Genomic DNA, 20,225 nt, shown 5'->3' on the forward strand with positions numbered 1-20,225 from the left:
GAATAAATGTGCAGGTCTTTAGTGCACTTCAGCAGAGGGCAATAGAGAAAGTTAATATTTATGCTGCTTTGTTGCAAGTGGCAGGCTATATTTGCCTTAGCAAAAGAAAGTAAAAACAAAAAAAAAAAGGACTGGAGGATGGTCCTTGGTGACAGTATATCACTGAACTTTGACTGAGAGGTAATTTGAGTTATTTAATGACAGAGTAATTGTTTTTTATTCTTCACTCTTTTTTAAAAATTTTGCAGTTGCATCAATGGGCATGTCCCGTACCTACTTAACTACTTACTCCATAGATAATTGGAAGTTTGATTATGATGTACAATATATTGGAGGCTAGGTTTGGAACTGAAGTAGCGGTAAAAAATATAATACATTTTTTGACCTTTTCGCTGTGTTTCTAAAAATATTTAGTTAAATATCAAGCTTAGTGGACTGGAATAATTTTTATTATAATTGTCTGAGGAAGGGATCCCTTTATAGGATAGCATGGAAGATTTTTAAAGTTTGATTTAATATTTATTAAGTTTTGCTGCCTAAAAATTTTTTTTCTACTTTCTCTTCATGATTGGCAATAGTTATAAGCATAATTAAAAGTAGATCTTTCAGCAAGATCATTTCAAATCCTAGTCATACTATAGTAAATTAAATAGGCTTTTTTATAAAATCAGACTATTTTTTTTTTGCCAGGTGCCATTGTGACCTGGTTGAGATGTTAGGCAAGCTTCTTTAAACTTCTGCCCAATGTTTCATCTTTAGACCTAAAAACAAAAAAGCCACCCAATTTTTCAAAGTTTGAGTTTTACATAATTTGTTTAAGAACACTTTTTCTTCAGCCTAGCATAAACATCTGATTCCTCCTCAGTATCTTTTAGTAGTACAAATTTAATTTTATGTTACCCCCTATTGTTAAGCGTATTAATTATAATACTTGGAAATTTAAGTTCTGGACTCCAATGTGGCAGGCAGACAGCTATGGACAGGGCTGTAAAAGTGAAGCAGTAAATTACAAGAAACAATTCTACCTTTCCCACAGGAAAATGATGCTGAAATTTACTTTGTAATGTATATTTGAACACCAAAGGGAGTTATTAACTTTTCTGGTCACTTTTCATTTAGCTGATACTACTGTAAATGCATTGATTCCAGGAAAGCTAATTCTGATAAGCATAATTTTACAAAAGATAGTAAAACAGTAATTTTACCAAGTCAATGAACTAATGCTGTGAAAATGCTTCCTTAGGATCTGATTTTTATTCTACAGTTTCCTTCTCTCTCTTAGCTGTTTCATTCATTCCCCTTTTCTTGAGTTTATTTTTGGGAGAACTAGTTTTAATATGCTCTGCTCTTATGTCAACTTTACTATGACTCACTAATGCAAAAATTTTGGATACTGTTTTCTACCCTGCAGTCCTGACTTTGACCTTTCCAGTCAGAAGCTAGAAGTTAACAAAAGCTAAATTTTGTTTGAAGTTAAAAGCCTTCCACTTAATAATTAAAGACAGTGATCCCAGTCTATATATCAGATATATACTCATACTAGGTGAAGTGACTGATCAGAAGACTGAATTATTTTAGTTATATAAATCACTGCTCACAAATGCTCAAGCAATGATTTGCTGCCTGGTTTTCCTGTATGTCCATTAGGGAAGATTTACTATAATGTTAATATTTTTCAGTGTTAGTAAATGCCCTTCATAAATAAATAAATTTTCTGGAAAACAAAAGAAAAAAATTGTTCATAACAATTAGTCTATGTAAACACGATAGGAATGTTTTCTGTATCCTTTTGGTGTTCAAAAATTGTCACACTTCGACATTTGTGCTCTTTGATACAATATTTTTGTATAATATCATAAGTTCATGTTCAAAAGATCTTTTGTGGAATTTTTCATAACTGAAGGATATTTCTGCTGATAGAAATTTCATCATGCCATTTTGCTTATGGATTCATTTGCTGTGGATATGTGCCCATTTGAGCATAAAATAAGTATTGAGGATCATGGAAACTTTTTAATAAATTAATCTTCTGTTTAATCTAAACAATTCAGTACAGTTAGTTCTAATAAAACACTTTTTGTAAGTTGTTTTCAAAGGCCAACACCTCCTAGTCGTTTTTTTTTTTTTTTTTTAATGAAGAAACCCTGAACCCAGTAGTCATCTTCCACAAATCTGATCATATAAAAGCAAGTCTTGTAGTACAAACTGCAAAAAGGTGTGTCTGGCTTTGCTCTGCCGCCTTACAAAGTGACAAGTTCTTCCAGATGGCTGTTTGTTCAGGTGCATGAGCTACAGGTGGGACATGAATGAAAAACTTAGACTAGATACCTCATTATTAGTTTTATAAACTGATTTTCACAAACACTGGCATAAAAAAAAATGACAGAAAAACTGACTAACAAATATGTTAACCTTATCGATCCTCTAAATAATTTTCATTATCTTATTGAACTCTTTCAATTAAAAATAAATCACAGGAAAAAATCTAGATTGAGTGATCCAACTTTTGCACTTAAAAAATACAAATTTGTATCTGATAAACAGTTGTAACATAATAATACTTGGATTATGTCATTGACTGTCTTTGTCATTGATAGCATTTATTGAGTTTTTCACAGTGTATCTACTTTTTGGACAGCAGTGGAAACCACTGGATTTCGTGGCATGAGAACAGCTATGGAACTGTTTTAATGACAGCTGAAGTTACTTTTCCCTTTGTTTCAGGGAAACTTGCAAATACTTAGAAAGAAAAAAAAAGAAGTGCTGAAATACATACAGTAAGCAAGGCAGTATTATTGTAGATTATATTTACAGGACCTCATTTAAAATACAGGTTCTTTGAGAATTCTTTTCTTTTTTTCGGTTTTCCACTAAACTGTATCATCTGATTGGTCTCAACACAATATAATTAATATGTGAATGAGAGAGTGATGTGAGTCCAGTAGATGAGCAGGTGACTGTTTTCCTCTATTCTGTGGTCAATAGCATTATGTTAATGTCTAGTATCTAACATGAGGTCTTTAAATTTTAAAGAATAAATGTGAGAGAACTAGTCTCTCTTATTTGAGACTTTAAGGACAGTCAGTTCAAATAGTCCCTCATATAAATATGTAGGTATGAAGTAATATTAGTGATGTAAATTCTGCAATACAATAGGAAAATTATATGTGTCTTAGCAGCATTTCCTGCATGCAAACAATTTCAAAATATTCTCAAATATATAAACAGGAAATTTTTATAGCCAATCCTCAGAAGCTTTAACAACATTAATAAAATTTCAGACTCAACTGGACATGGCCCTTTAGCAACATGCTTAACTGGGTCAGCTTTCAGCAAGGGGTGGGATAAAATGACCTCTGACAATCTAGTCTAACCTAAAATATTCCAAAATTTAAAAATTTTTAATTTTAATAATTTAAAACTAGTTAAAGAAAAACTTGTGTAAACCTGAATCTGTTTGGCCTTGGTAGTGGCCCCTAGTATTCTGGACTTTTGACAATAGGACTTTTTTTAAAAGAGTATAGTAACATTTTAAAGATCCAAACAGTTTTTAGAAGTGAGGTGGCTCTTATTCAATTCAGAAGTAGAAATAAAATACCAGGGTCTCCTCAGATATCTTTTAAAATCTAATTTTACATACATGAAGAAAATAAATTCAATAGGCTTTTAGTTTAAAGTTAATTTTTGAAAGCTGCAAGGAACTAACAGCCTTCATTATTGGCAAATGTATCAGTATTTGGATAAGATTAGAAGTAACATTGAATATCTAATAAATATGTCACTCTTCACACATAAACTCAAGTATCTCGTAATTCACTCTAACAATCTACATCTCAGATACAATGCAATTACATTCTGTCTTACGCTTTCTAAGTTAAATACTACAGCTATTATATTATTTTAAAAGGAGGAAGCAGAGTAGGTTGTTACTAAGTGCTGTTTTGTGCATGAAATAATGTTCTAAGGTCCAGCTAAAACCAATGTTACTAAAAACAGTCAGTGACACCAAAATGCTTCATTGAAGTAATCAGTAAAAAGCATGGTGAAATGAAAATGGGAGCATTAATTGTTTATTAATTTGATTCTTTAAGACAATAGCCCTAAAACTAAAATACTATCACTATATATATTCTGTAAATACTGTATAATATATTATTTATTTATGTGTTTATTTATTTCACAAAGTTATCAATATTTAATTTAGAGTCATTGCCCAAATCTTGTATTAGGGAAAATATATTTTCTCGAGGCATGTACTTTAAAGACACAGCTTGCTTATTCACACTTATATGCAAGAACGTTTATGAATAGTTAAAAAAAGGATGCTAAAATATTGATACTCTTATGACTTTAACAAAACATTCTATGAAGTATGAGATAACAAAGCCATGATACCTTGATACCTTTTTTGTTTGAGCATTTTTTTCAAGTTTTGGGTAATTTTTTCATGCTCTAAAAATATCGCAGTGTAATGAAATATTGAATTCAAATAAACAAAAAAAGTAGGTAAAATCCACATTTATTTCAAAGTGCATTGGATTTATTTGGTTAATTTTTTCTCTGCTGAAACTCATAAAGAATTGTTTGTCATGATATATTTGTAACATCTGTGTAATTATAGTCTATGTGTTCGCATGAGCTGATTGCAAAGAAAACAATTTTCGTTTGGGGCTGAGCTGGTTTTAAAAAATGCATAATGTACTTAGATATATTCATTATGCTGGTTGTGGCTTTTTTTCTCTCAGTTGTTTCTGCAAATCAACATACAAAGATACAATGGGTAAGGACTGACAGTTTAAAATAGGAAAGTGAGAAGTAAAAAGGGTAGGAATGGGGAATTCTTATTTCTTGCACAAATTTTAATTTTCAAATATGTAAAATCACAGTGAACAAATTTTAGCCCCTTTTCTTGAAATTAACATTTTTTAAATTATTTAGCAAGGTAAAAAATATGCCTCAGAGAGAGTTAAACACCTAGGGAATTTATCTCAAAAATCAGAAAATACTCTATGAAGGTTTTATTCAGAACTATTTTATTTGGTTTATGTGGCAAGATTTGGTTGCAGGGGATGGAAGGAGTGTCAGAGAAGGTTTTTTGTGAGAAATTTTCAGAAGCTTTCACCTTATCAGGCACAGCTAAATTCAGCCAGCTCCAGGATGGATACTCTTGGTCAAAGCTGAGACACTCAACTGTTTGCTGATTGAAGCTGTTTGCTCTTCTTTGATATCAAATTCAAAAAAAGAGGGGTTTTTTGGTTTTTTGTTACATATTTGAAAATTTCTGTGTGACGGAGTTAGAAGATGTGAGAGAAACAACTCTGTAACCACCAAGGTCATGAAGAAGAAAGGGAGAAGATTGCAGTCTCTGTTCCCCATCCACCATTTAATAGAAGGAAGCAGAAGAGATAGGAACGAAGAAGAGCTTAGGAAGAAGGGAAGGGTGGGAGAAAAGATTTGGGGGTTTGTTATTTCTCATCATCCTACTCTGTGTATTTGGCAATAAATCACATTAATTTCCCCAGGTTGAATCTGTTTGGCCTGTGACTGTAATTTCTGTGTGATCATCCTGTCCTTATCTCAGCCCAGAAAGTTTTTCTCTCTGTATCATGTTGAGGAGGGTGAGTGATAGAGCAATTAGTTTGGTGGGCACCTGGCAGCTTGCCAAGGTCAACCCACTACAGCTATGAATTAGTTCTAATTTTTAGGCTTACCAGTAAAGAAGATCATTAAAAAAAAACACAACAACTTTTTACTGATAGCTAAAAAAATAATGGTAACTTCTTTTCTGGCAATTGCTAGGCTACACAAAAAAAATGTCTTTACCCTTGAGTTTAAATTAAAGGTATTCTATCCAAATAAACAGCAGAAAAAAAGACCTCTTGCTACCATTGTGAAGGCCACTTAATGAATAATTTACGAGTTGTTAAAAGAATAAAGAAATCCTAACTTTTTGTCTTTCAGTTGAGTGAAACATCATTCATATACTTTCTGAAACTGTTACCGCTGAAAGAACAAAGCATGACAGTTCACAGTATGGTTCCATGTCATGACAATGGCTGAAATGATGACAATGTGAAAAATGGTGTGGAAGTTAGGATGGAAAATCTACAGTTCTGTATTACAGTTAAAAATAGAGCACAAATGTAGCACAAAAATCCTAAAAACAGTTTCAGCAGAACTGTTTTATGACATGTTCTCTTGGGACCCCTGTGTTCCTAAACAGTCTCTGTCTTACTTTACACCACTGACCAGTCTTGACCATTTTTTCATGGTTATCTCTAGTTTTGGATATTTCAATGATTACAAGATATGTTACAAATCATAGCTGCTTACTTCTTACTCCTTCTTTCTCACTTTTTGAAATTATATCTATTCTCTTTTCAGTACTTACCGGGGAATACCTGAGTCTGGAGTCTCTATACTTCCAGTGAAAATGCTTGACAAGATAGCAAAGATTAATTTCTCCCTGAAGAGATCATCACACTTATGTCCTCAAAACATCTAGAGATTTCCTGATTTTTTTTTTCAGGTAGTCTTTTTTTTAATGTAAATCATATAACTTAAATCAAAAGCAGACAATCAGAAAATTTCAGCCAAAAAAAACAGCCTACGGACAAAAGTTCAAAGTCCAAGTAAGGGAAATTTAGATGGGTAGCTTCATAAAGTATTTGGGTAAATGCCACATATAATATTTTTAAGAATGTATACATTGAAGAAAGAAATTGCAGAAAAAACCTGTTAAGGGAGTTAAGATCTGTTTTTCAGTCCTTTTGGAGGCCAATGGAAAAATTACATACTCATGAACACAAGCACCCAAAAATAAACATGTATATGTTGTGTGTGTACTGTCTGAAAGAACTGTTTTAATTTACCTGGGACCACTGGGATCGTGTGTATCGAGTCAATGTGGCAGGTTTTGGTAGCAGGGGGATGCAGGGATGGACTCTCAGAAAAACTACTAGAGGTTTCCTCAACATCCAATGCCAGACATCTCCAATTACTCTGGCCAAGGCATCATGAGCCCACCAATGATGATGGTAGTGCCTCTGGAATAAAATAATTTAGAAGGGGAAAAAAATGTTTCATGCAACCCATTGTGGCCACAGAAGAGAAGAATGATAATTTTGAGATTGACAACTCTGCAGGCAGCAAGGTCAGTGCAGAATGTGTGGGCGGACACGATCCAGGCACTGGAGAAGAGATTCCTCTGCAGCCTGGTGAAGACCATGGTGACCCTGTAGCCCACAAAGGTCCACAGGGCAGCAGAGATCCCCTTGCAGCTCCTGGAGAATTGCACAAATGAGCTCATGTACTTCTGGATGCCCAGAGGTAGAAGCTGTGACCCTGTGGGAAGCCCATGCTGGAGCAGGCTCCTGGCTGGGCCTGTGATCCTGTGGAGAGAGGAGCACTGGAGCAAGTTTGCTGGCAGGATTTGCAACTCCGTGGAAGACATCCACGCTGAAGCAGTTAATGAAGAATTGAAGTCTATGGCAAGGGTTTGGAGGAAGTCCCAGAAAATTGTCTCCCATGGGAGGGATGCCACATTTGATCAGGGGAAGAGTATGAGGAGCCATCTCCCTGAAGAGGAAGAAGTGGCAGAGACAGCATGTGCTGAGCTAACTGCAACCCACATTTACTGTGCAGCCAGGGGCAAGGAGGCAGAGAATTTAGTAAGTGAAGTTAAGCCCAGAAATAAGGTGAGTGTTGGAAGAAGAAATTTTTTAAACATTTTATTTTATTTCTCATTATCCTACTCTGATTTGCTTGGCAATAAACTAACTCTCCAAGTCAGGTCTGTTTTGCCTACGACAGTAACTGGTGAGTGATCTCTCCCTGCACTTTTCGTGACTCAAGAGCCTTCGTTTTATTTTCTGTCCCCTGACCAGCTGAGAATGGGACCAATAGAGTGGGTTTGGGGAGCACCTTGTGTCCAGCCAGGGCCAACCTACCACATCCTACTGAATATTTAATTTGAGGTTGCCATAAGGACAGGACTTTGACTGTGGTAAATTATAAGGTCCAAAACATGAAGATTTTGGAAGTTGAAACTCATTAGATATATTATTATAAATTTTATTCCTGACAGACTATTCAATGATGCATGTTTCCAGATCTGTAAGTACCTGATGCAGCTTTTATCATTTACATATAAACAGAAACTGAATGGCATATAAGTAGAGTGTTATAAGGTATTTCTGATTTTATTTCCATCTACAGTTCTTTAGTATCTAGGATTATTTTCCTGTTTTACATAGATGATGCAGTTCTGCTTTCTGTATCTCCACTAGGCCTGACACTGTTCCCAATTTTTCTTCTAAGCTTATAGCTTAGATTCACTGAGAAATGTAAGAACCCCAAAGTTACTGTCATTTAACTTTTCAAGAACTAGTCATGTATTTATATACCTTACTCAGCAATAAGGTGCAAATGAGTGTTTGAGGAAAAGGTGCATTAACTAAAGTAAACAGATATGTATTTTCATTTTGTTAAAGAATAAATGCTCCTTCATTTATAGAGATAAATTCATAACTTTACCATCTCCAAAAGTTCTAATATTTCCTTTTGCATTTTCTGCAAACACACAGATAATAGTGAGATGATGCCTTTTAAAATTTTAGCTTCTATAGTCATATTTAATACTACATTCTTCCACCTTATGTTTCTGCGTTAAGTGCTTTTATTACTCACATGGAGTAATTTCAGTTTGAAAAAGGAGTTAATTTTGAATTTCATTATGTACTCTCATATCAAAACTTGTTAGTATTTTAAGATGTAAAGTATATTTATCAAAATAAAATATTACCCAAATTACTTGATGGTGTTAGCATGTTAAATCACTTCATTAAAAGCTAGTTTGCATTATCTGGTTCATGAATATTTTATTATTTCAATTATATTTGGAAATTTTACATGTTTCATTTTTCTGTTTCTTTCCTATGTTGAAAAACATTCCTCATATTTTTTATATAAAAATGCTTCAATGCTTTTAGGGGAAAATGAATAACAAACCTAACTACCTGCAACCTGCTATTTATCAGTATCTCAATATACACTAAACCAGCAAATTAAAAATATACATAGCTTTTCCACTACCAGATAATTATTAAACATTCTAGCATTTCATATACTGCTATAGGAAGAAATGCAGAGCTGAACACTCTTATTGAAGATTTCCTTGTTTATGCTTATAAAAATCCCCTGTGAAGAGCTGAGAAAATGCATGTATTAAATTTTAATGACTATTATCTGTGACCTTTTTTGCTCAGTTTTGTATTTCTGCCTGTCTGAAAGCATAAAATTAAGTCAAAGGAAGCCCCATATGTGTTTAAATCAAGAACAGCAAAAACTATCAACAAAGTAGAAGAAAAGTGTGAAGTGATGGGCCGTGCACCTTGTGGCTATGAAAAGAATCCTTCTAGCTCCCATCCTCTGAGGGCATTGTTCTGCAAATGCTGAGATGTGAGATCAAAACTTATCAGTCTCTTGAAAGCTGAAGTGCTAGAGAAAAACTGAGCACACTGTAAATCAGACTGGGCTGTTTTCCCAGCAAAGAGTCTAGGACCTGAAATAATTATGCATAAAAAATTAAAGTTAACTAAAAAAATAGTCTTGGAGATTTTTTTTTTTTATTTTAAACAATATTTTCACCTCTTTTTATTTATATTATCATTTTAAGAAGGCATTTTATGGGGTAGGGGAGCAATCTGAAACAAGAAAATAAGCTACAAAGGAAAAAGAAGAAAGTAGGAGAGAGCAGTTATTTAATTACATCTACTACAGTATCACCCAAAGATATAAACCTTCCATGAGACTGATCTCATTAGAGCGTCCTGAGACATTTGTATTAGCACTACCAAAATGAAGGCTAGGTACACAACTGCAATTTTAGAACAACTTGAATAAGAACCCATTTACTATGGCATGGTTGAGAGAATATCAGTGAAGGAACATCCTTGGATGTCCTTGGATATGCTGATAAAATTCCAAATTCGAGAAGGCTGTAGAGACAGTATTCAACAAACACCATGAAAAAAAGCACAAAAAACAAACAACAAAATAAACAAACAAACAGACCAAAAAAAAAAAACCACATAAAACCCCCATACCAGGCACAGAATTATTCATGGCTTGATAAACACATGTAATTTTATCTAAATTTAGTTGTACATTGTCTAGCTAAATAGAATTAGAACTCTGTATTTGCTATATAAAATCTTGTTCATTTTATTGAAGGTTTTAGATTACAACTGGTCTCTTTAGAGGCACAACTACTCTTTGTAATCCACCCAGGACTCCCTGATTGGCTCCCATCATCCATAAAGGGAAAATCTTTGAGGTGATGACTGCAATCTTTATCACACATACATTATGTGGTTCTGAAATCAGGTGGAATTCCTTCTTGAAGGATGAATTGCATTAACACTTTTAAGGCAAATAATAGAAAAATAGGAAAACGAACAGGTTTATAAGAGGCTTTTCACAGGAATTACATGCCACTGTTGCTCAAGAAAAGCTCTCAGTTTGTGGGTATTTAGACTTAGTTAAATGCATTGATAATCTTTTACCCCTTATACATATTTAAAGAGAAATATGGAAATGAAGCCATATGATGTATGCATTTAATGAGTTATGTGACAAAAAGTCATTGTGATCCAGTAGATATTGGCTACTAATATTCAATTAAGAAAGGGAATTTCATCAGCTCTATTTGATTTACCCATTACTTAACAGTTTCTCAAATTGACCAGATGTCTGTGGCTAGCTTGATTTACTTTTTTTCTCTTTTTGTGTTACAACCACAATTTTATATAGGTAGTAGTTATCGAAACAAATCGTTATCAAAAAGAAAAAGAGAATAAAGAAAGAAGAGAGAAAAGAAAAAGAAAAAGAAAAAGAAAAGAAAAGAAAAGAAAAGAAAAGAAAAGAAAAGAAAAGAAAAGAAAAGAAAAGAAAAGAAAAGAAAAGAAAAGAAAAGAAAAGAAAAGAAAAGAAAAGAAAAGAAAAGAAAAGAAAAGAAAAGCCTCATGCCCATGAATGCCTTTCCAAACTTTAAAACAAATGAGTGAGGAGACTGTGTTGAGGAATTATCTGAATGCAACCATACTTCACTCTAGTGAAAATACAGAAGTGTGTTTCAGAATTCCTTGGTTGTCTGGAGCTGCTGAGGGAGAAATTATTCTTTTAATTCCATCTTCTGATGATACATAATATTGTTTGGAAATTTTGATATGGTATCTTTGGACATTTTTTCACACTCTACTAGACAGAACAGACTGGTAGAAATGAAGCAAGTACTTGTGTGGAGAAAAAATAGTGGAGAGCAATTGGAACAAGAAGCAACATAACATGGGTCATGATGTGAAAAAACAGAACATGTCAGACATTCAGTAACACTGGCCTAAGGAAAGGAGAAGTGCATGCACTTTATGAGAAAAAACATCTTTATCTATCTAACCATTCATATTTCGTCTTCAGTACTTTTTTCCTGGTAGAAAATTTAAATGGAAACATAGAAGTAAAATTGTCAGCTTTAAAAATAAAAATCACCTTCCTTAACAATAATTACATGCTGTTAATTACAAACCCAACATATTCCACCTGCTGAGATTTCTACTCTTTGGAAAATATCTATGGTGATTCCATTATATCCTCTGAAAACTTCTGTCTTTAATTGAGAAATACTTCTCACTAATGCTTTGCAGAAAATGTTAACAGATGCATTTTCCCTAAAGATTAAATATCAATCTATTTTATGAATGTCTAAAAGTATTTAGAACCAGTGATTTCCAGAAAAAAAAACCAAGTTATTTGGTGGAACTTAAGAAAACAAACCAGCACAAAATTTTTATCTCATAGAAGTCAATGAAAATTCAATTCCTTCGGTGATTGCAAAGATAATTTCTGTCTTACAGAAATTCTTTCTGTCTTCTTTCTGTTTTGGTTTCATTCTGTGTCTCTGTTCAGTTCAATTTTCAAGTTTTAAGTTTCTTTTGTTAACTACTCAAATTTTCCAGATCTGCAAAAGGCATGAAGGCTTGTCACTGGAGTATATTTTCACTCCAAAGACTGGACCTGCTTTTTAAGTAAATGTGGTGGGTTAACCTTGGCTGGTGGCTTTCTCACTTCTCCACCTCAACAGGGCAGCGGGAGAAAAGAAGATGAAAGATTTGTGGGCTGAGATAAAGGCAATTTAAGCAAAGAAAGCAAAGAAAGCAAAGGTTGTGCAGAGAAGCAAAACAAAACATCATTTTTTGTCTACTTCCCATCACCAGGTAACGTCCAGTGACTTCTGGGCAAGTAGAGTCTGAGTACGTGTGGCAGTTGCTTTGGAGAGCATTTGGAGAGCATCGCCTTAACAACAAACACTGCTCCCCTTCCTCCTCTTTCCCCTCAGCTTTTATTGCTGAGCACAAAGCCATATGATATGAGACATCCCTTTGGACAGTTTCTGTTATCTGTCCCAGATGTGTGTCCTTCCAAACTCTTGCCTGGACCCAGCCTAGTGGCTATTGTGTGGGAGTTTGGGAAAGATAGCCTTGATACTGTAGGAGTATTGCTAAGCAACAGTCAAAATATTATCAACATTCTTCCAACTACAACTAAAAGCAAAGTGCTACATAGGATTCTCTGGGGAAAGTTAACTCCATCACAGCCAAATCTAATAAATCTCTAGCCCACATTCCATACCATTTGCAAAATGCTCGGGTCCCACACAATCTGATTAATTTAGATATCTTCTGACCATTCAATTGTATGTTTCTTATTCCCAAAATCCCCTTTTACCAACTCTTAGAAATTATGCTACATCCTTAAACCGTCTTTATGATTAATAGATTTTGATTAACCATCCCATGCCTTAGCAGAGAGACCTAATTTGCCCACTCTATGAGTCTCTGTCACTCCACGAAATGTCCAGAAGAACAGACTGTGATCTGAGACTCATGCCTCATGGTGGTTGCTCAGGAAACCAGAAGCAATATGCTTGATTGCTGAATGCCCAAACTCACCCAGTTCGTTGTGAAGCCCCCATTTCATCAGTTCAGGTAGTTTCTGCTACGTTACTTCCTATGACATGAACTCACATCATTGGTTATTTCTTCCCAAGGAAGAAAATCCTCCAGAAAGCAGGCACTGGATCTCCTCATCCTTCTGCATTATTTACCAAGTACACCCAGGTCCTTGAGCGAAGACAATCCCACAGCTGCTTGCCTTTAAACAAGTGAGGAATAATCTACACTGCCTTTCCCAATCTCTTACTACAGGAGCTTTATTTTCTCCCAGGCTTTGTAGGGGTTCTGTTTGGGCAGGACTAGGACATTTAGAAATTACTCTGGTGTTAACCAACCAAGTACCCTCAGAAAAGAGTACTTCAAGGACCCAAAGACTTCAATTGACTTTTGTTTTAGCCACCAGGAGTACAGACATCAAAACAGTTCACTGCTTTGCCTGGTCTCTCTATTTGAAATATTCACCCTCAGCATGGTGGATGTTTCAAGTAATGACTTTTCCATGTGCCGTAAATGTGTGGTCTATTACTTCACCACCTTAAAGTTGATGAATATATATTTTGGACACCTGGCTCTGAAAACATATGGAATTCACAGTCCCTGATCTGGCACCTACTTCCTTTGTACCACAAATGGAGAGTGTCAGATGCTTAAAGATAGAATATGTACAGCCAGAGCATGAAATGAGAAGACACTCAGTCCCTCGCATAAGTCGTATGAAGGCAAATTCTGAAAATAGTCATGTGGGGATGTGAACAAGTATATCAATAGTCATCATTCTGATTAGAATTTATAATACATTCCATGAATATTCAAATTTAAAATTAAACTAAGGAAGTTGTTAAAATCATATTATATGCTAATGACAGACTTACAAAAATGAGCAATACTGAAACATCAGATCAGTGCAACTTCAACAATTTGAAATACAGCTACAACAGGAATAAATCATGTTCCTTTGTGTATAGAATGTACAAAAGCATTCTTAACAGCTGCTTATTTAAATTTTGTGAAGTCAAGATGAGCTATATAAGGCATATTTAGAATCACACAAATAGGAACCTAAGATGTCTAACCACAATTTTGGATCTCCTACACTTTCAGGTTTAACAACATGAGTAAGTATTCAGGTGCTTACATTTTTGCTGCTTTCATTCATAATGAAACACAATTATTCCAGCTAGAAGTATATTTTGATTTTCCCAGAGTTTACAAATTGACATTTTCCTATCAGAAGTTCTTTTCACTGGGTTGTCAAAATGTCATCCTTAAGGCACTCTACACTAGTGAATCTGGGAGGTCACATAGAGCTCAGCCACAATCTCATTAATTGGTCACTCACATTAGTACCTCAAACCTGGTTCCTATAAAAAGTGAGTGAAGGTTTATGTCATTCATCTGCAATATCTCGTGTAATTCTGTAGAGCATTTCAGTACTGGGTAGTACTAGGGTGGTAAAATCATCTCTACTGGGAGACTACAGTCACTAGGGAAGACTAGAGGGCACACTAATAAATAACAAATACTTGCAAAATATTTTAAATCTAATTTCAATTTTGTTTCCACTTCGTAATTTTATTATTATCTGAACAGGCACAAGAGTCTACAAGATTCACACCTATATTTCATTTAGACTAGACTTTTCACACTTAGGAGGGAAAATTTGGTTCTTTTACCATGTTATTCTTCCCATCCAAGACCAAATGTTTCAAGTGAGATTGCTTATGCATTGGAAAGTTTTGCCTTCTCTTCTGTGCAATGAGATATTTAACATAGAAGACAGATGTTAAGGAAAATAAGTCCTATTTTCAGAGTCTGAATCCATTATTTGCAAACAATCTTCTAACCCTATATTCTGTTAATGGTTGGAATTTTCTGCATGCTTCCATTTTAGATGGGGTATCTAAAGTGATGGGTTGAGTAGTATTTTGGACTGGGTAAGCACAATCTCATAAACAATTGTGCTATCTCTAGATGTAAAATTTTCATGGAGTCATAGAATCTGATGAGTTGGAAGGCACTCATCAAGATCATTGAAATCCAGCTCCTGGCCAAGCACGGGACACCCCAGGAGTCACTACATGTGCCTGGGAGCATAATCCAAATGCCTCTGGAACTCTGTCAGGCTGGTGCTCTGAGCCCTTCCCTGGTGAGCCTGTTCCAGTGCCCAACCACCCTCTGGTGAAGAGCCTTTTCCTAGTATATAACCTACATACATACATAATTTACTATCTTTTGTAATAGCTCATATTGTCATCTGTACATAGCAAAATACTTCACAAAGGTGACAAAATCATCATCACTTTAGGTGAAATAAAATTATTTTGGGGAAATTGTTTTTCAAAAGAAACTAAAATAGAGGCAAGAAATTGGAATTTATTAAGTAGTTTTCCTAAAATTTTCTCTAACTGTACTTTCCTGTAGGTGCTTCCTTTTAATGCTACTAGGGGGAGCCCCTGACAGCATTCTGTTAGCAGTAGAATCCAATTCTTGCATTCATATACAGAGGGATATAATATATACTCATGGAGAAATATAAATATATAATTTTTAATTACATTAATCTGTAGGAAAAAAAGCCCCACAAGGCATAACAGGTTTCCAAGGACAAGGAAGACCTTTTATGACATGTTTCTAGTATGGAAACTGAGCCATTAGCAATCTGTAGCTCAGCAAAAATCCTAAAATGGAACTTCTGTCTTTGGTTGCACTAGTTTTTTGTGACACTACTTGCTTTGAGTGGAAATAATATTGTATGTTAGGTCCTGAATGTGAGATTATATGTGAGGGGGTAGGGATATAAAACAGGAAAGAAGCACATCAGGTGCAGAGGCCTGACATGAATGTCAGGTTGTGATGTGGGGAGAGCTCTTTACATATGCTTGTTATGAGAAACTAAACCTAGAGATGTACACGTGCTTATCCATCATGGTACATGCTGAGGTGAAAGTGAAACGTGCATAGTCAAAGGTTGGTGGTTTTAGAAGAACCAAAAGGATGAGGAATGAAACGTATGAAACTATTATGTTATTAAGTTATGAAACTTTTGAATTGCAGAATCACAGAAAGGAGGAATTTGGAAGGACCTCTGGAAATGATCTGGTTCAACCTTCTGTACATAGCAAGGTCATGTAGATTAGCTTGTACAAGACTGAAATGCTGTGAGGTAGATTGTTGTGCTGTACTTGCAATTGTCTACATTAAAATTCCTTTATTACCATTCTGGTCAATCTCTGTTTATCAGAATATGCTTTGTAGTCATGAATGACTGACTTAATTTTCTGTTGCTTAGTGATACTAACATTTTTTCTGTGGTTTATATCATCATTATATCAAGAAGAACATTTAATTTCTGAAAATGTGAATAAGAAAAAAGGCAATTTTTTTTGCTCAGTAATCATTAAAAAATTAATTCTATGTGTGACTTGATTGGAAAGATGCTGCAATCTGTTTTATTTACTCATAAATGACCAATTAACAAATCAGTGGAACATGAGTCTTGAATTTCTTTTCTTTATGTGTTTGTGTGTGTCTTGTGGTTAGTTTATAATCCAGAAATCTGTCAGTTTTGTCTAATGGAATCACAATCTATACAAGGATCAGGCAGATACTAGAATGGGGCTGCTCCACAAGGAAACACAAGCCAGGGGTCAAGCGTGACCCCCAGTGCAGCATAGGGAAAGGCACCTGAGGCCAATCCCTCTCCCTCTGTGACCTGGATGTGGTGTACCACAGTCCCAGCAAGGCAAGGTAATGAGTTAGGAGTGGTACCCATCCACAAAGGCCATTCAGTAGCTGAGAGTGGCCAGAGTAAGGCGGAGCACAGTCACACCTCTGGTGTAGCCCAGTGTCCAGGTTTAGAGCAAATTTGGGGAAGAATCCCCCAAAGGAGCTCCGGTGGGAAAAGCAGATCTAATCGGCCCCTCCCCTCAACTGGTCCGGGAGGGAAAAATACCTCCTTGGAGAAAGGTGGAAAAAACCTGTTTATTAAACAATAAAACCAAAACAATATCAAACAATGAGACCCCTTGCCACTCTAAAAGAGATGACAAACTGAGAAAACCCTGGGTTCAAGCAGCAGCTCACTCAGTGTCTGGTCAGTCCCTCCGGTGCTGGAATTGTCGCAGGCCAGGCCCGGCCCTGTGGGCCACAGCTGCAGCTGCCGGTGCTCTCCTGGGTGTTCAGTCCAGAGCAGGTTCAAGAGGTCCAAAGAAAAGGAAAATAAACAGTCCAGGGAACTTCTCTGCCTCAGCTAGCTAGAACTAACTAAAAAGCAAAAGAAGAGCTCTGTCCTGCTGTCTGTTCATCCACAGACAACACAGTCCAGGAGGAGGAATGTGGAGGAGTGAGTGCAGTGTCTGAAAACAAACTGCGCGCTTCTTGTCTCCCCCTCTTCACTCTCTGGAACACTCTTAAAGGTACAAAACTTATTATTCAACATAAACAGAATGAGACGATTGGGGATAAAGGCATCATATAGTCAACCCAGGACACCCAGGGATGTGCATCCCTGATGCTGCACATCCCTGAGCTCAGGGTGCCAAAGGCCTTGAAGTGCGCTTGGCCCTACATATACAAATGCTGGAACTAAAAATAATTTAGCAATAGCTGTAAAAATAAATTCAGTGTTAGGACAAAAACAAACTAGCCAAACAAAACCCCAACTTCCATTACATTTGGTTTGGCAGATACATGTCTGGGTTTTTTTAATTGTTGATACCTGTAAAATTGCCCAAATATGTGCAAAATTGAAGCAGTTAAATGCACATCCTCCTCCTTATTGGAATATTATTTAAGCCAAAGTGTTTTTAATTTTTTTTTCATAGCTGTAATTGCACCTATGTACATCTAAATGTAAATTTTCTCTCATATTTCTAAGGTAAAACCAGGATTTATGCATCATTTATAAATAATCTCATGATGCATTCAAATAATATACTGGTAAGCAGCAAGAAAAAATTTTGGAAAGGCAGCTAAGTTTCTAGACAGATGGATTAGGAGTTCAAAAAGTATCTGAAATGCTAAAAGGAAGCTTGACCTTGACAAAAATGAAGAAAAAATATGAATAACAGTGACCATATATAATATACATGTACAGTGCCAAACATTATTCTAGAAAAGTATCACCTGCTGGTTAATGAAGGATATTATAGACACAACTAGGATTGCATAGGTTAGGACCATGAATCCCAAAGTACAGTGCATGCACTACTGGGAAATGCAAGACTTGAAAGTCCTGTACAAAGGAGAGCTGCTTTTACCCCTAAACACCTGGTATCAGTGCTTGCAACTGCTTTGCAGTGATAGATGCTGATGATGGCTGTACTTGACAAGAAAAATTTTGCAGATGACAAGTACAATACATTATTTTTATCTGGCTTTAACAAAACATTCTAGAGAAAAATGGTATAACTTTGTCTTATTTCACATAAATAAAATGCCACAATTTCTTTTGCCAGTTCTGCTGTAATTTCATTTATGAAGGACATCTGTACATAAATATTAGATACTTATGCTCACATTATTCTGACACTTTTTTCTGTACATAAAGATAACTGTCAGCACAAAGGAGGATCATATATAAAAAATGTGAAAAATATTTAGTAATGCATTGCATAGATTGTATTTAATTTTCTGCCATATGTGGGCTGTTCGTGCTCATAATATTGTCCTTATTTCTCAATCTATTCTAAAGTATGAGATCTGAAAGTTTTGTGTGGCTGAAAGCAAGGGGTTTTTGTCATTTTCAGCCGTTGGTCTAGTAAAATGTGGACTCTTCAAACTCTTAGTTGCTATATCCTTAAACGATTTTAGTTATAACCAGAAAAGGACATGAAAAAGACATTAAAATTAAGGTATTTTATTTCATCTGGACAATCATGTTTCTCATCTTTTGAACTCAAGCATGGAGCTGTAGACTAAATTTAACCTTTCTGTTTTGTAATAGCTTCCTTCTTGCAGTATCATATGCATTAAACTTCCTTTTTCAGCAGTGGAAAGGCTTATTAATTTTTAAATAAGCTTTCTCCATCTGAAAATTCTCATGTCTCCTTCCACTTCCACAGATCTATTAGCGCTGCTGATTGTGACAGTGCTGGTGATGCCATTCCCATCACAGCTGCTGGCTCTAACAGATGACAAAAGCAGCAACTTTTTTGCTCTGTCACTGCAGCAGCAGCAGCAGCAGCTTATTCCTCCATCTGTGAGGAAGGTTTATTATATATTTAAAGCATATATTCACTGCCTAGTGAAGAGCTCTCACAAATTTGGCTCTGACAGTTCTTTTCCAGTTTCTATCGTCTACACCAATGAGACTTTATTTAGGTTTGCTGAACATCTTTAAAATTTCAACATCTGATATACTGATGATATTTGTAAGATCTCTATGACATAGAATTTTCCAGGAACTGATAAATCATATCCTACATTAAGAAAACACATGAATAATGCCACAGGAGTTTTTTAAAGGTGTAAACAAGCTTAAAATAAAAATGTTTTCATACAGACAGAATTGAATGGTTGTACATATCTATTCCATAGATAAAGGCTAAGAATATTCTAATTATCTGGTAGGCATTGTAGTTTGTTAAATGGGTAAAATGTGACTTGATAATTTAAGTAGCTGGAAAATTTTTTCTTCCTGTTCAGAAGACTGCATACAGTGAGCGTTCTAGAAATAGCAACTTCTACAAATAGAATCATCTGCAAACAGCCACAATTAGTGGTCTTTCCATTCATCTGCAAAATTTTATTTCTAAACATATTTAGGCAAGTATGCAGAAACTACTAAAATTACACAAAATTTCCATTTGAAGATTCAAAATCTCTTGGGCTGGTTAGCTTTTTAGCTTTAAATTTGGATAATAGCCTGTGTTTTGGAAATCAGAAAGGAAATAATATGGAATCATTCTGTTTTAAAGACAGCATGGAGGTAACTACTAAGATGCCTGATGGGGCCCTGCTCTCCTGGAGACAGCTGAACACCTGCCTGTCTGTGGGAAGCAGTGACTTAATTCCTTGCTTTTCCCTGTTTGTGTTTGCTGCTTTTCTTTTCCATAATAAACTGTTTTCATCTAAACCCACGAATTTTTCAGCTTTTACCCCTCCAGGTGTCTGCACCATCCTGCTGGTAGGGGAGTAAGCAAGCAGCTGCATGGGGCTTGGCTCTTGACTGTGGTTAAGCCAAGGCAGAGAGATGAACAAAACATTAATGAACTA

The sequence above is a fragment of the Ammospiza nelsoni genome, chromosome 3, assembly GCF_027579445.1.
Source record: "Ammospiza nelsoni isolate bAmmNel1 chromosome 3, bAmmNel1.pri, whole genome shotgun sequence".
Lineage (NCBI taxonomy): Eukaryota > Metazoa > Chordata > Aves > Passeriformes > Passerellidae > Ammospiza > Ammospiza nelsoni.